At 40.4% G+C, this 13,578-nt stretch overlaps 1 long non-coding RNA gene across 1 annotated transcript; it reads left to right on the forward strand.

Annotated features, from left to right (window-relative positions):
* The first annotated feature begins 3,051 nt into the window (after positions 1-3,051).
* On the forward strand, positions 3,052-9,402 carry LOC122238724. The gene is made up of 3 exons (XR_006217839.1): positions 3,052-3,137; positions 3,676-3,762; positions 9,055-9,402. It is a non-coding gene; the product is annotated as an uncharacterized LOC122238724 (long non-coding RNA).
* Positions 9,403-13,578: the final 4,176 nt, after the last annotated feature.

Consider the following 13,578-nt stretch of genomic DNA (forward strand, 5'->3'; position numbering starts at 1 on the left):
GATGATGGGAAGTAAACAGATACAAGCAAGACAAGATATTCTGGGCATTCCATTCTATTGTGTAAGTGAAATATGATGGCTCAGAGTACTAGTAATGGGTGTAGTGAGAAACGGTTGGCTTCTAGATATATTTTGAAAGCACCTACAGGAAGTGCCAATGGATTGGATTTACAGTATCCAAAAAGAGTAAAAGTGGACACCAAGACTTTTGGATTGAACAGATGGAAGGATGGAGCTGACATTAACTGAAAAGTAGAAGACTATGGGTGGAACAGATGCAGGAGTAGGGCAGGGAGGGATAATCAGAAGTTCTGTTCTGGACAAAAATTAGTTTGAGATATCTATTATGTTGAGTGAAAGATGGATGTACAAGTCTGAATTTCAACAAAGAGTTCTAGACAGGAGATAGACATTTGGGAGGCATAGGTGGTGGTTAAAGTCTTGGGACAGGATAGCAATGCCAAGGAGTACAGATAATGAAGAGAAAAGGAATGAGGATTCAACTTTAGGATATTCCAAGGTTAACAGGTCAGGGAAAAGAGGAGGGCCGCCATAGGAGAGGGAGGAAGGAGCAGCCAGAGAGGTGGGAGAAAAAACCAAAGGTATGGTGCCCTAGAAGCCAAGTGAAGAGATTGTGTCAAGCAGGAGGAAGTGACCAACTATGTCTAATGCTGCTGATTGCTCTAGTAAAATCAGAATTGTGAATTGATTAGAGTATTTAGCTAAATGGAGGTCACTGGTGACATTGACTCGAGTATTTCAGTGGAAAGAAGCCTGACTGGAATGGGTTTAGAAGAGAATGAGAAAAGGGAAATTTAAGACAGTAAATATAGGAGACTCTTTCAAGGGCATCTGCTGCAAAGTAGAGCAGAGAAATGGGGCAGTAGCTGGCAGCGGAACTGAGGTCAAGTGTAGGCTTTGTTTTGTTTAAAGATGAGAGAAATACAGCAAGTTTGCATGGTGTTGGGAAAGAGCCAGTAAAGAGAGAAACTTCAGAAGAGGGGAACTTTAGTCCCTCAACCTCTAAGGCTGGTTTCATTTCCCTCTTTGCTTCATTTCCCTCTTTAGCCAGCCTGATCCCATGACTGGCCTTTTCTATTATGCCTTTACTAACCCCCTAGAATGCCTCCCTTTTGTTACTCCTTCTTTTCCAAGCCCACTATTTTCTTTCTTCTCTAGAACTCTTGGGTTGCCAGTTGGCTTTACTACAATAGATTTATGCTACTAACCTCAACTGAACCTACAGAGCTGTCCAAGTGTTCTTTTATTCTTATATTCTTTCATGGTTTGTTTCCTAGCAAATGACCAGCAGTGTTTATTCTAATTTTTTAAAAAATACTCTTAATCAGCATTCATTCAACACACATTTATTGAGCAACAACTGTGTTGCAGACCCTGGGGGCCTGACACCCAACCACCCACTGCTCCTCGGACTCTCAGCAGATGACCTTTACTCCACTTTACCGAAATGACTGATTGAATTTCTTCAATCTTCTCCCCTATGTTCTCAATTTGTAAAGACATCCTTTCCATCATTACTTATAAAAGATAAAGTTTCCTTGCTTATCTCAAAGATTAACTCTTTTACTTGGGCCTTTATTCTATGCCCTCTTATATTTAATACTTTTAATTTAACAATATTTAATATATTTAATGTCCTACCAATTAATCTCATTATGTCTTTAACATTGTCCCTCCCCGATTATGGTCCCCTTCCTTCCTTCCAGAGGTAACAACTATATTGACTTTTAAACAAATCATTTTTGCTTTTCCTTATGATTTTTTTCATATATATATAAAATATATATACACATATATAAATATAAATACATTCATACAATATACATATAAGATAAATATATGTATATGCATATACATACACACATATATGTGTATGTGTGTATATATGTGTATATATATATATATATAATTTTTTTTAACAATACAGTGTTCACTTTTGACAAACCTAGAGTTCTGTTTTGTACTTTAAGTAAAATTAAAGGCTAGTTATGTATGGAGACAATTTTGATAATACTAGATAAGCCAAAGAGACTCTCTGGGTTATAATTTGGCTTCAGCTTCCCCTTTTGGGTCCTGTGTACAGGTCATAAGTGAGTCCTGGAAACATGGAGTTAGGGCATCTGGCAGGAAAATGGTGAGGGGTGGGGTACTCTGCATTCCTCTGCTAAGTACACCATGGCTTGTCTTCACATTAGCCTGCCTGAAGCTCTGATCACTTTACTCTCGTTATGTCCCATCTTTTTTATTATTATTATTAATTTTTTCTTATTTTAGAGAAAGAGAGCATTAATGGGGAGAGGGACAGAGGGAGAGAGAGAGAGAGAGACAGGGAGAATCTTAAGCAGGTTCCGTACTCGGTGTGGAGCCCCGACGTGGGGCTTGATTCCACGACCCTGGGATCATGACCTGAGCCAAAATAAAAAGTTGGATGCTCAATCGACTGAGCCACCCAGGAGCCCCTATTTCTGCTCCATCTTTAATTTCTCCTGTTGTCTCCAGAATAAATTCTAAATGATCAGGACAGCATTATAGTCCTACATAAAATCCTACATAAAGTTTTCGTTACCTTTAGAGCAGTATTTTCCCCTATTCCCCTTTTTGCTTCTTATGTCAAACTAAACCACTGTAGCTGTTACACTGAATGAGCAGGATTCATAGGACACAATCAGAAGACAACCTGGTTCCTTCCCCTCATAGCCCATCCCACCTGCTCTGGGGCACTCGTCACTATCCTCAGTGAGGTTTCAGGCAGCTCACCTGTGAATAATGAAAAGTTCTGTGGTCAACAGGAGTCCTAATAATAGCCTCATTCCAGTAAACTGTTGAGTCACACATAGAACTCCAAATCTCACTCAAAGCCTCTCTTCCCCAATTAAGGCTGCTCCAAACTGATGCTATGGGAAAAGAGAGCATGATGGCTTCTTTTTTTTACTGTATCTGAGCTTCTGACCATGCCTCTCTGTCCTCTGTTCATGGGGCTAATCCTGGATCCTCACAGAAGGGGACCCAGGGAGAGACAAGGGTAGGAGCAGGACAGTTACTGCCTTCACTGGTGGCAAGGAACCTGGCACTGGTTTCCTCCAGCTGGAAGAGGTTTAAAGCTGGTATTTCTCTTGGTGTGTGTTTATGGATCTATGGAGGCTCCACCTGGAATATATCCCTCCATTACTCCTGAGACAGGGATGATTTTTTTCTCCATCCAATGTCTTCCCTCAACCCCTGGGACTTGGGAATCCACTCCTTCTGTTAAGGTCACAGCCTGCTTTAAGAAGACTATTGGGCAGACTAACTCTCTCTCCATTGTGGCCACTTCTAACCCAGGGAATAATCACTCAAGTACCCTTTGTCCCAACAACTTCCATTCCCTACACAATTTTCCAGTCATAGACTTTGACTTTAGGATTTTCCAGTCACGGGTCCAGTAGCAGCCTCTCATCCTTACAGAATCCAGTGGGCACATCTCTGAGTAGTGTCCTTAAAGTTCCCTTTTAATTGGCTCAAGAGGAAAGGAAATACTTCCAGAGGGGAGAAGGGCTGCCATAGTACTCCCACAACTTTCTCCAAAGAAATTAACTGTCAGATTTCTAATCTCTTGCCAACAATAATCTTTTGTATGTAAATTCTAATCTTTTGTACATCCTCCAATTGTGTAAGGTGCCAAGAGATGCAGAACTGGTTTTTTGCCAACCTCCTCTGAAAGTCCTATGAAGGTGGTCTGGAAACTTAACTTTGAACAAACAGGTATGTGCCATCAATTCCTTTGATTCTAACTTTTGGGAGCTGCAACTAAACTGAGACAGAACTTGTTACAGGATACTATTTTCTTCTAAAAGACTCTGGGCTTTTCTCTGGGCTCCCTCATGTCGTTTCCTCCATCTGGAATGTCCATCTTTCCCGTGTCATCTATAAGGCTCAGCTCAAAGACCACTGCCTGCAGAGAACTGTCCCAGATTCCCACAGCTACAAGTGACCTCTCCTTCCTTGCACCATTTTTATCCTTCTGAAACAGTGGTTACTCATACTCTGCCTTTGCATTGAAATTATTCCTGAGCATGCATTTTCCCTTACTGAATATAAAAGCCTTCGCCGCACAGAATCCGCCTGTATGAGTTTGTCAGGGTTGCTGTGACAAGTACCACAGACTGAGAAACGTAAATAACAAGAATTTGTTTCCTCACAGCTCTGGAAGCTTGAAGTCTAAGATTAAGGTGTCAGAAGGGTTGGTTTCTTCTGAGGGACTCTATCCTTGTCTTGTAGATAGCCATCTTCTCTCTGTGCCTTTACATGGTCTTTCCTCTGTGTTGTCTGTGTCCTAATCCACTCTTCTTATAAGGACATCAGTCAGATTGGCTTAGGGCCCTCCTCAGTGATCTCATTTAACTGCAGTCACCTCTTTAAAGATCCTGTCTCCAAATCCAGACACTGACTGATGTACTGGGGGTTAGAACTTCAACATATAAGTATTGAGGGGACATAATTCAGCACTTATCAACACTTTATTATCTTTATACCCCAACCTGTTGTCCACCTGGTGCTTATTTAACATGTGCTTGTTGTCTTGTACTGAAGAACTCCTTGAAGCCAAAACCCCCAAGAAGACAGCATGAATTATAATGCTTGTGATAAGAGAGTCACAGAAGGTTCTGACTCCCCTCAGAGTTGGAGTGCATTGGGGATAATTCATTCCTTTTTAATAACTGAGGCTTGGAGTGTAAAGGAACTAGTAACTGAAAGAAAAGAGGAGGAAATGGTGCTGATGGATTACACCAATGAAAGAGATACATGAAGTATCCCTGGCATGTAAAAACTAACACACCCTGGCCAGATACCTTTTTCCCTTCAATGTGGCATATTGCCTGTAGGGACACCAAGGGACACACAGGAGAGCCTGACTGCTCCTAACATCAGTGACCTGAAAGCAAATACTGCCTCCGAGCAATGCCACTGCCTCACTTGGGATCTGTTACCTATTAATTTATTTTGTTCCCGAACATATAGGGCTTATTGTTTCCATGATAGGAAAAATAACACATACACAGAGTAAGAAAATACATCTGTAAAAAAAATAATTACACAAGCTAGGAAACGAAAGTCTTTTCTTCAGGAAATCGATAGCCCATATTAGAAGAAAACACAGAAAATTGAAGTGTGAAACTTCCAGGTAGAGAAGTTTGGGGAAGGGCAACAAAATACACACTAAGAAAACAGGAGGAAAGAGCTAACAAAGATACAAGAAGAAACTAACAAAAAGAAAACAAAGATATGACAAAAATAGTCGATAAAACTAAAGCTGTTTCTTTGGAAAGACCAATAATATAAACAAATCTATGGCAACGTTGCTCAAGTAGAAAGAAAAAATATATGAAGAGTGTTTATAATGAAGAAGGAGCATAGGCACGAAGGCAGCAGATGAAAAAATTGAAAATGTGATGAAAAACGTCATGCTAAGTTTTCAAGATTAGAAGGAACGTACGAATTCTTAGAAAAATATAACAACAAATTATACAGACTCCATGTGTATCATCTATATGCAGTCCATATAATGTACAGAAATATCTGATATCTACATACATATGAGTATGAGTTTGTGTGGGTTAACACATATATCTCAAAAAGAAACACCAGGCCCAAATACTTTCGGAGATAAATTCTAGCCAGATATTCACGGAGATAATCCCAATATTAAACAAACAAATTACCCTACAGGAGGAGGACAGATAAAATGAATCCTGACCACATGCCACAGATAAATTCCAAGTGGACTAAAAACTCAGTATGACAAAATGCTCAAAATCCCAAGTTTAAAAAAAATTATCATTTCATACCCATCATTTTGAAAAAAACAATAAAAGGCTGAGAATATCAAGTGTTGACTGATAAGGGGTTAATATCCAAAAATATATAAAGAAATCACACAACTTAATAGCAAAAACACAATCTGGTGAAAATAATGGGCTGGGGACCTGAACGATAATTTTTTAAAAGAAGGCATACAAATGGCCAACAGGTACACGAAAAGGTGCTCAACATCAAGAATCATCAGGGAAATGCAAATCAAAACCACAATAAGATATCACCTCACACTGGTTAAATGGTTATTATAATAAAAGACAAGCAATAACAAGTGATGATGAGGATGTGGTAAAAACAGAACCGTGTGCACTGTTGGCGGAAATGTAAAGTGGTGCAGCCACTATGGAAAACAGTATGAAGTTTCCTCAAAAAATCACAAATAGAAACACCACATGGTCCGGTAATCCCTCTTCTGGAAAGGAAATGAAAACAAAATCTTGAAGAGATCATCTCTGCTCCTATGTTCACTGCAGCATTATATATAATAGCTAAGAGGCAGAAACAACCTAAGTGCTCATCAAGGGATGTATGGATATAGACATATATATACATACACACAATGGAATATTATTTATCCATAAGAAAGAAGGAAATCTCGCCATTCGTGACAACATGAATGAAGCTGGAGGGCATTATGCTAAGTGAAATGAGCCAGACAGAGTAAGACAGATACTACATGGTATCACTTATTTGTAGGAATTTTTTTTTTTTTTTTAAGTCAAAACTCATAGAAACAGAGTGTAGAAAGCGGTTGCCAGGACTGGGAGGTGAAAGAAACAGGGAGAGATTAAAAGGTACAGACTTTCAGCTATAAGATGAATAGGTCTGAGGATGTAATGTAAATGTAATGTAAAACATCTGAATGGGCACCTGGGTGGCTAGGTCAGTTGAGCGTCCAACTCTTGATTTCGGCTCAGGTCATGATCTCATGGTCACGGCATCGAATCCCACGTCGGACTCAGCACTGACAGCTTGGAGCCTACCTGGGACTCTCTCTCCCTCCCTCTCTTTCTGACCCTCCCCTGCTCATGCTCTCTCTCTAAAAATACATAAACATTAAAGAAAAAAAACTTCAAAAACCCATGGTGAATATAGTTGATAACACTGTATTATGTAATTGAAGTTTGCTAAGAAAGTAGAACTTAAATCTCATCAATCAATCAATAATAAATGTGTGAAGTAATGGATGTGTTAATTTAACCAGATGAGGGCAATTTATCTTACAATCTTATTGGTCAATTATACCTCAAAAAAGCTGAAATAAAAGAAACTACCAAGTGTTGCCAAGGATATGGCCCAACAAGAATGCTCAGATACTGTTCTTGGGAATGTCAACCGGAACAATCCCTTCAGAGTTTGGAAGTGGATGGATGTTAATTGCCTAAACATTAGACATTTCACTCTTCTTCCTTGTCTACCAAACCCTAAAAAATTTAGGGCAGTAACATCCTGAGGCTCAGCGTATGAATAGTGTATGGTTTAAGCCGATCATAACCAACCCATATTCTTTTGCCAGACACTTGCTTTGCCATTTCCTTAACACCAAGGGGTTGCAAACCCATTCTAGCCAATGGAATGTAAAGGGAGATCTGATGAGGAACTCCTGGTTCCCAGGACATGAGAGTATCCAAGGGTGGGGCGGGGGTAGAGGTGTCACTGTCCTCCTCACCCATGTCCTCCTCCTAAGTTAAAAGCAGCCTAACCCTAAAACTTAAGAAGGTTTTTTCCTCTTTGGGAAACAAAAGCAAAAAAAAGCAAACAAACACATTTCCCACATACTCTATTCTCTTTTTTGGAACACTGAAATGAGGCTGTGATGACTAGAGTTCTAGAAGCCATTCTGTGATCATGAGGTGACAAGCAAGAGGAATAAAGCCATCACACTAAGGTAGCGAGAGTGAGAGCATTAAAAGTGGCTGGGTCTTTTGCTAACAAAATAGGGCAATTAAATCTTTTTCCTTAAACAACTGTTAGCGAGCTTTCTTATAACCTGTAATCAAAAGTCTTCCTGGGGCACTTGGGTGGCTCAGTTAGTTAAGCATCCAACTCTTATTTCGAGCATCTCTTTTATTTCTGAGCATCACCTGATTTCAGCTAAGGTCATGATCTCATGGTCCATGAGTTCAAGCCCACATCAGGCTCTGCCCTAACAGAGAGCCTGCTTGGGATTCTCTCTTCCTCTCTCTGTCTCTGCCCCTCCCCAACGTGTGCTCACTCTCTCTCTCTCTCAAAATAAATAAATAAACATTTTTAAAAAGTTTTCCTGATAAAACAGTTGTCTAATAAAGTGAAAGAAAAGCTAAAAATCCAGAAATTCTTCTCCTAGGTGTACATCCTAAATAATCCTCTCAAATATGCCCAAGAAAACATGTCCAGAAATGTTCATTGCAACACTGTTTGTAATGGTGAGAAACATCAAAATGACCTAAATATTCACCAACAGGAAATATGGATAAATAACTTGAGGTCTAGTCATACAAAAGAATACTCTAGAGAAATTTAAATAAATAAACTGGAATTACAGTGAATCAATAGACTAAATCTTAACAGAACACAGAGTAAAAAGAATACAAGTTGCAAGAGGATTTATACAGTATGTTACATTTAGATAAAATGTCAAAACTTGGGACACAATAGTATATATTGTTTAAAGATGAATTAACTTATAATACACATGTAAACCATGCATGAGAATGTTAGATATCAAATTCATTATACCATTTATTTTTGTGGAGGAAGGTAAGGAAGTGGTATAGAGGACTAAATTCCACCTGCAATATAACATCTAAAGCACTCCATGAATACTAATTACTATAAATAATAACCAGAATATTCTAAAACTTCTCTAAAGGCACAAATGCTATAGCATTTCATTACTTTATAAGATGCATCAAGTCCTCCTTGCCTTACCCTGGTCATGACACATCAAAGCTTACAGCATTTGAATTGCAAAATTTGAGGCCTATAATTAGTGAGAAATAACACACAGAATAATCTTAACGTGTCAGAGACTCCCAAGGTAATTTCTGTTGCTATCAAAATAATTCAGTGAGTCATAAGTTTCTTTGCAATGTTGGTCACAATCGTTTGCGAAGTGCAATTCATGCAACCTGGATTCAATGTTCATATAAGTATCATTCCTGCAATTACTCTTATTCTTGTAATCCTCTATTTTTCTAGGACAAGTTGCAAAATTGTAACAATTTCATCCTTGTCTCAGAAAGACCCTGCATTTCAAAATCACAAACATTTCCAGTGTTCTGACCTTAAGACAAATAAGAAGCTACGAGGGAATTCGAGTTTATTGGGAAAAAAAGGAGATGAGAGAAAGCGCTGTTTGTCCCAGGCAAACAAGACAGTCTTCGTTCTACATCAAAGGCCAGAAAAATATCAGATATAATTAATATTTCACTCTGGAAGATTTTTTCCAGTGTCCTTAAAAGTAATATTTCCTGCATAGACTTCAAAGTAAAATTCTGCAAAATCCTTTTAGACCTCTGTGCTAAAAGAATTACGTAGAAAAGAGTTGATGCCATAAAGGGACAAAGAAATTCCAAAGTCCTGTGTTAAGCAAACAAGAAGGGGCCAGGGCATTTTGGATAAATGAGACCAAGCTGTGAATGCCTCAACTGTAAGTTCAAGAAGTAGATGGTGATTGAAGAAATAAGGTAAGTGCTCACAACAACACGGTGGGTAGGGATTGCTGGGTAAGTGACCTTGACTAGCCACAGAGGTCCCTGAACTGAGTGGCTCTGCTCTGCCTCATCAGGGTAAGTGATACAAGCATCCAGCAATTCCCTGGCCATTATCCCTTAAGAGAGGGGCACCTGGGTGGCTCCACCAGTTGAGCATCAGGCTTTGGCTCAAGTCATGATCTCATCATTCAGGGTTCAAGCCCCGCATCAGGCTCTGTGCTGACGACAGCTCATAACCTGGAGCCTCTTTCAGATTCTGTGTCTCCTTCTCTCTCTCTCCCCCTCCCCTGCTCATACTCTGTCTCTCTCTCTCTCTCTCTCTCTCTCTCTCTCTCAATCTCTCTCTCTCAAAAATAAACTTTAAAAAAAAATTAAAAAAAAAAAAAAGAATCCCTTACGATAAATGCTGATTCTAATACAGTGATTTGCGGTCTGAGTTAAAAGGACCATAAGCCTCCAGAACATGAGCCGGAAAAAAACCCATCCATCCCTTGAATCAAGAGGTTGGAAAAAAGAGAGTGGTACCGTATTTCAGTCCAACTGTAGTGCCCCTGTTGTAAGTTTCTGCTGGGAGAGCTGACCTGAGAGGATGGTCTGGGAGGTGGCTCAAGTCAGAGAATCAGAATGTAGGCACAAAACAGGGCTGGAGAGAAGGTGTGCAGAGGCACCAGAACATAGCGAATAAGGAGGGCAAGGATTCTGTAGGGAGAGAGGATCTATAGAGAAAAGCAGAAGGTGAGGTTAGGATAAAGAGAGATAAACGAAGAACGCCAAAGATCAGAGGAGTAGGATGAGGCAGTAGTGAATATAATGTACAGACACTAAAGAAAAAGGCAAGTTCTGGTGGGCGGGATGAGGCATGCCAACTGCTCCTTTGCGTCTTGCTCAGCAGGGCTTCCATCACCCTAAGGCCCCTGGTGGTGACTCAGAGACTCAGCCTCCAGCTGCAAAGCCCCTCCAGGCCTCTGGGCTGCGGTCTCTATAACTCCACTGGGCCCCATCCCCGCCCCCGCTGTGCTTAACTGCCAGCACAGACACAAAGCTCCCTCTCATTTCCAGTTACTTCGCTTGGGGCACTGCCTCCTCCCGGGGCAAGTGTGGTCTCCAGTGAGTCCGAGAAACGAGAAACGTGTTATTCCCAACTTTCCACTCCTCATTCCCACTTTCTCTGCTCCCGCAATCTGACTTCCCCACCCTGAACCTGACCACTGACCTTAGGCATTCTCTCCAAAGGCCAACCTTTGGAACCTCTTCCCGTTTGGGAAAGAGCTTGCTGGCAGGTGCTCTGCGGTTCCACCTGCGCTGTCCGATAGAACAGTAGCAGCACAGATAGAGCAGAAATATGTCAGAGGGAAAGACTGAGAAGGAGGCAACATCATGGCCAACGTCTGAGTGAGCAGTTTCAGGAACACAAACTCCAGGAAACGAAGAAGGTGAACCGGAAACAAAAGCATCTCTACATGGAGCAAGGAGGCTGAGGCAGTCTTCTGACCTACTTCTGGTCTTCATTTCCCTCTTAGCCCAGGGGACTTGCTCTCTGAATAGACCAGGGAGGAAGCAATTGAAAACGGCTGGCTTAGGTGAATGTGTGAGGAAAAGAGAGCTTTTCCTTACAGCAGTTTCTGATAAGGACGTACTTTCAGCTCTTGTTTGCTTACTGCTCCTTCAAAGGAAAGCTCTAGTGGCCTTACCAGTTCTAAGCTTTCAGTACCCTGTCTTTTCTTGCCCTTGGGAAACAGAAAGAAAGAAAGAGAAGCTGAGCTTCTGGCTCCACAGGTCCCTGTTCTGGATCTATCTTTTCCCATCTACTTTGGGTAGCCAACTTGCTTTCTGAACATCCTCTTCCTGGACTTCAAATCTCAGTCTGAAACAAAAGCTACTGTATGTTGTGTCTGAAAGTTGCTCAGAGAGTAAATCTTAAAAGTTCCTATCACAAGAAAAAGAAATTCATAACTATATATAGTGATGGATGTTAACTAGACTTAGTGTGGTGATCATTTTGCAGCACATACATATGTCAAATCATTATGTTGTACACCTGAAACTAGTATAATGCTATGTCAATTACATCTCAGTATAAATATTAAAGAAAAGGGGCACCTGGATGGCTCAGTTGGTAAACCATCCATGTCTTGGTTTTGGCTCAGGTCATGGTCTCACAGTTCATAAGATCAAGCCCTGCATCAGGTTCTGCGCTGGCAGCATGGACACTGCTTGGGATATTCTCTCTCTCTCTCTCTCTCTCTCTCTCTCTGCCCCTCCCCTGCTTGTGCTCTCTCTCAAAATTAAAAAAAAAACAAAAACAAAAAGCATTGATTGTTCACATGTACCAGAGTAGTTGCTCAGTTTAAACGGTCTTACCCTAGGGTTAACCATTTTTACTATGTTTACTGAACATAGGTTTTCCATAATTATTAGTTGACCAGCTCCCTGACTGAGAGTATGTTCATTTTCAGATGATGATAACCATTCTTTTCTCTCAGGAGTCACATGGATAAAATTAACATTCTAGGATAAAAATTAAATTTATATATGTTTATAGAATTTTTTCTCAGTCCAAATTTGACATCACATTTTGGTTTGGAGAGAAGCTTGTTGAGTCATAACTTCAAGTTTGCAAGAACTTCACAAAGGGTAGAGAAAAGCTCCTGTCCTAAATTATAGAGTTTAGATCACTGGAGTTGCTTTTTCCTGAGAGAAAACCGCATGTTTAAGGGCAAGAGCACTTGAGCATTCCATAAAGCACTTATTACTGTATTATCACATGCTCTCTCTTCTTTCATCTGGATCTCCACCATTTGTTGGTTGGTAGTTCCTATCAGAACCAGATAGCATGTAAGCAAGGCCTACAATTTGTATTATTTTCATCCTCATCAGTAATTGAACTTTGATTATCTACTTCCTGTCAAGTGCCATTCAAGAGACTGCAGGGAGAGACCAAGAAAGTGTGCAAAGATCTCTCAGACCCTGGAGCCCTCCCAGGAGCAACAGGTTGGTGGGAGGTTAGTGGCAGGTTGTAAGCTGCCATTACACTGCCCTTGCCATACATCAATTCAATTTCCCTTCAGTTTTTAAAGTGGCCCTAGAATCAGGACGCCTGGGTGGCTCAGTCTGTTAAGCTTCTGACTCCGGTACAAGTCATGATCTTGTGGTTCATGAATTTGAACCCCAAGTCCAGCTCTCTGCTTACAGCTCAGAGCCTACAGCCTGCTTCAGATTCTGTGTCTCCCTCTCTCTCTGCCCCTCCCCTGTCATGTTCTGTCTCTCTCTCTCTCAAAAATAAATAAACATTAAAAAAAATTATAAGTAAATAAACAAAGTGGCCCCAGGATCAACAATAGCCAAGCTATGGAAAGAACTCAAATGTCCATTGCCTGATGAATGGATAAAGAAGATGTGGTATATATGTAAATGGAATATTACTCAGCCATCGAAAAGAATGAAATCTTGCTATTTGCAACAATGTGGATGGGGCTCGAGTGTATTATGCTAAGCAAAATAAGTCAGAAAAAGACAAATCCCATATGAATTTACTCATATGTGTAATTTAGGAAACAAAACAGATGAACATAGGGGGAGGTGAAAAAAGGGAGAGAGAGAAAAGCAAACCGTAAGAGACTCTTAATGATAGAGAACAAACTGAGGGCTGATGGAGGGAGGCGGGTGGGGGGATGGCCTAAATGGGTGATGGGCATTAAGGAGGGGACTTGTTATGATGAGCACTGGGTGTTGTATGTAAGCGATGAATCACTAAATTTTACTCCTGAAACCAATATTACACTATATGTTAACTAACTAGAATTTAAATAAAAATTTGGAAGAAAAAGTAAAATAAAATAAAATAGGTCAAGTTCTGGTTCCCAGAAGGAAGGTGGGTGGAGGGATGGGTTAAATAGGTCATGGGGATTAAGGAGGGCATTTATTGGGATGAGCAATGGCTGTTGTAAGGAAGTGGTGAATCACTATATTATAGACCTGACACTAATATTACACTGTGTGTTAACTAGCT

The sequence above is a fragment of the Panthera tigris genome, chromosome B2, assembly GCF_018350195.1.
Source record: "Panthera tigris isolate Pti1 chromosome B2, P.tigris_Pti1_mat1.1, whole genome shotgun sequence".
In the NCBI taxonomy this organism is placed as follows: domain Eukaryota; kingdom Metazoa; phylum Chordata; class Mammalia; order Carnivora; family Felidae; genus Panthera; species Panthera tigris.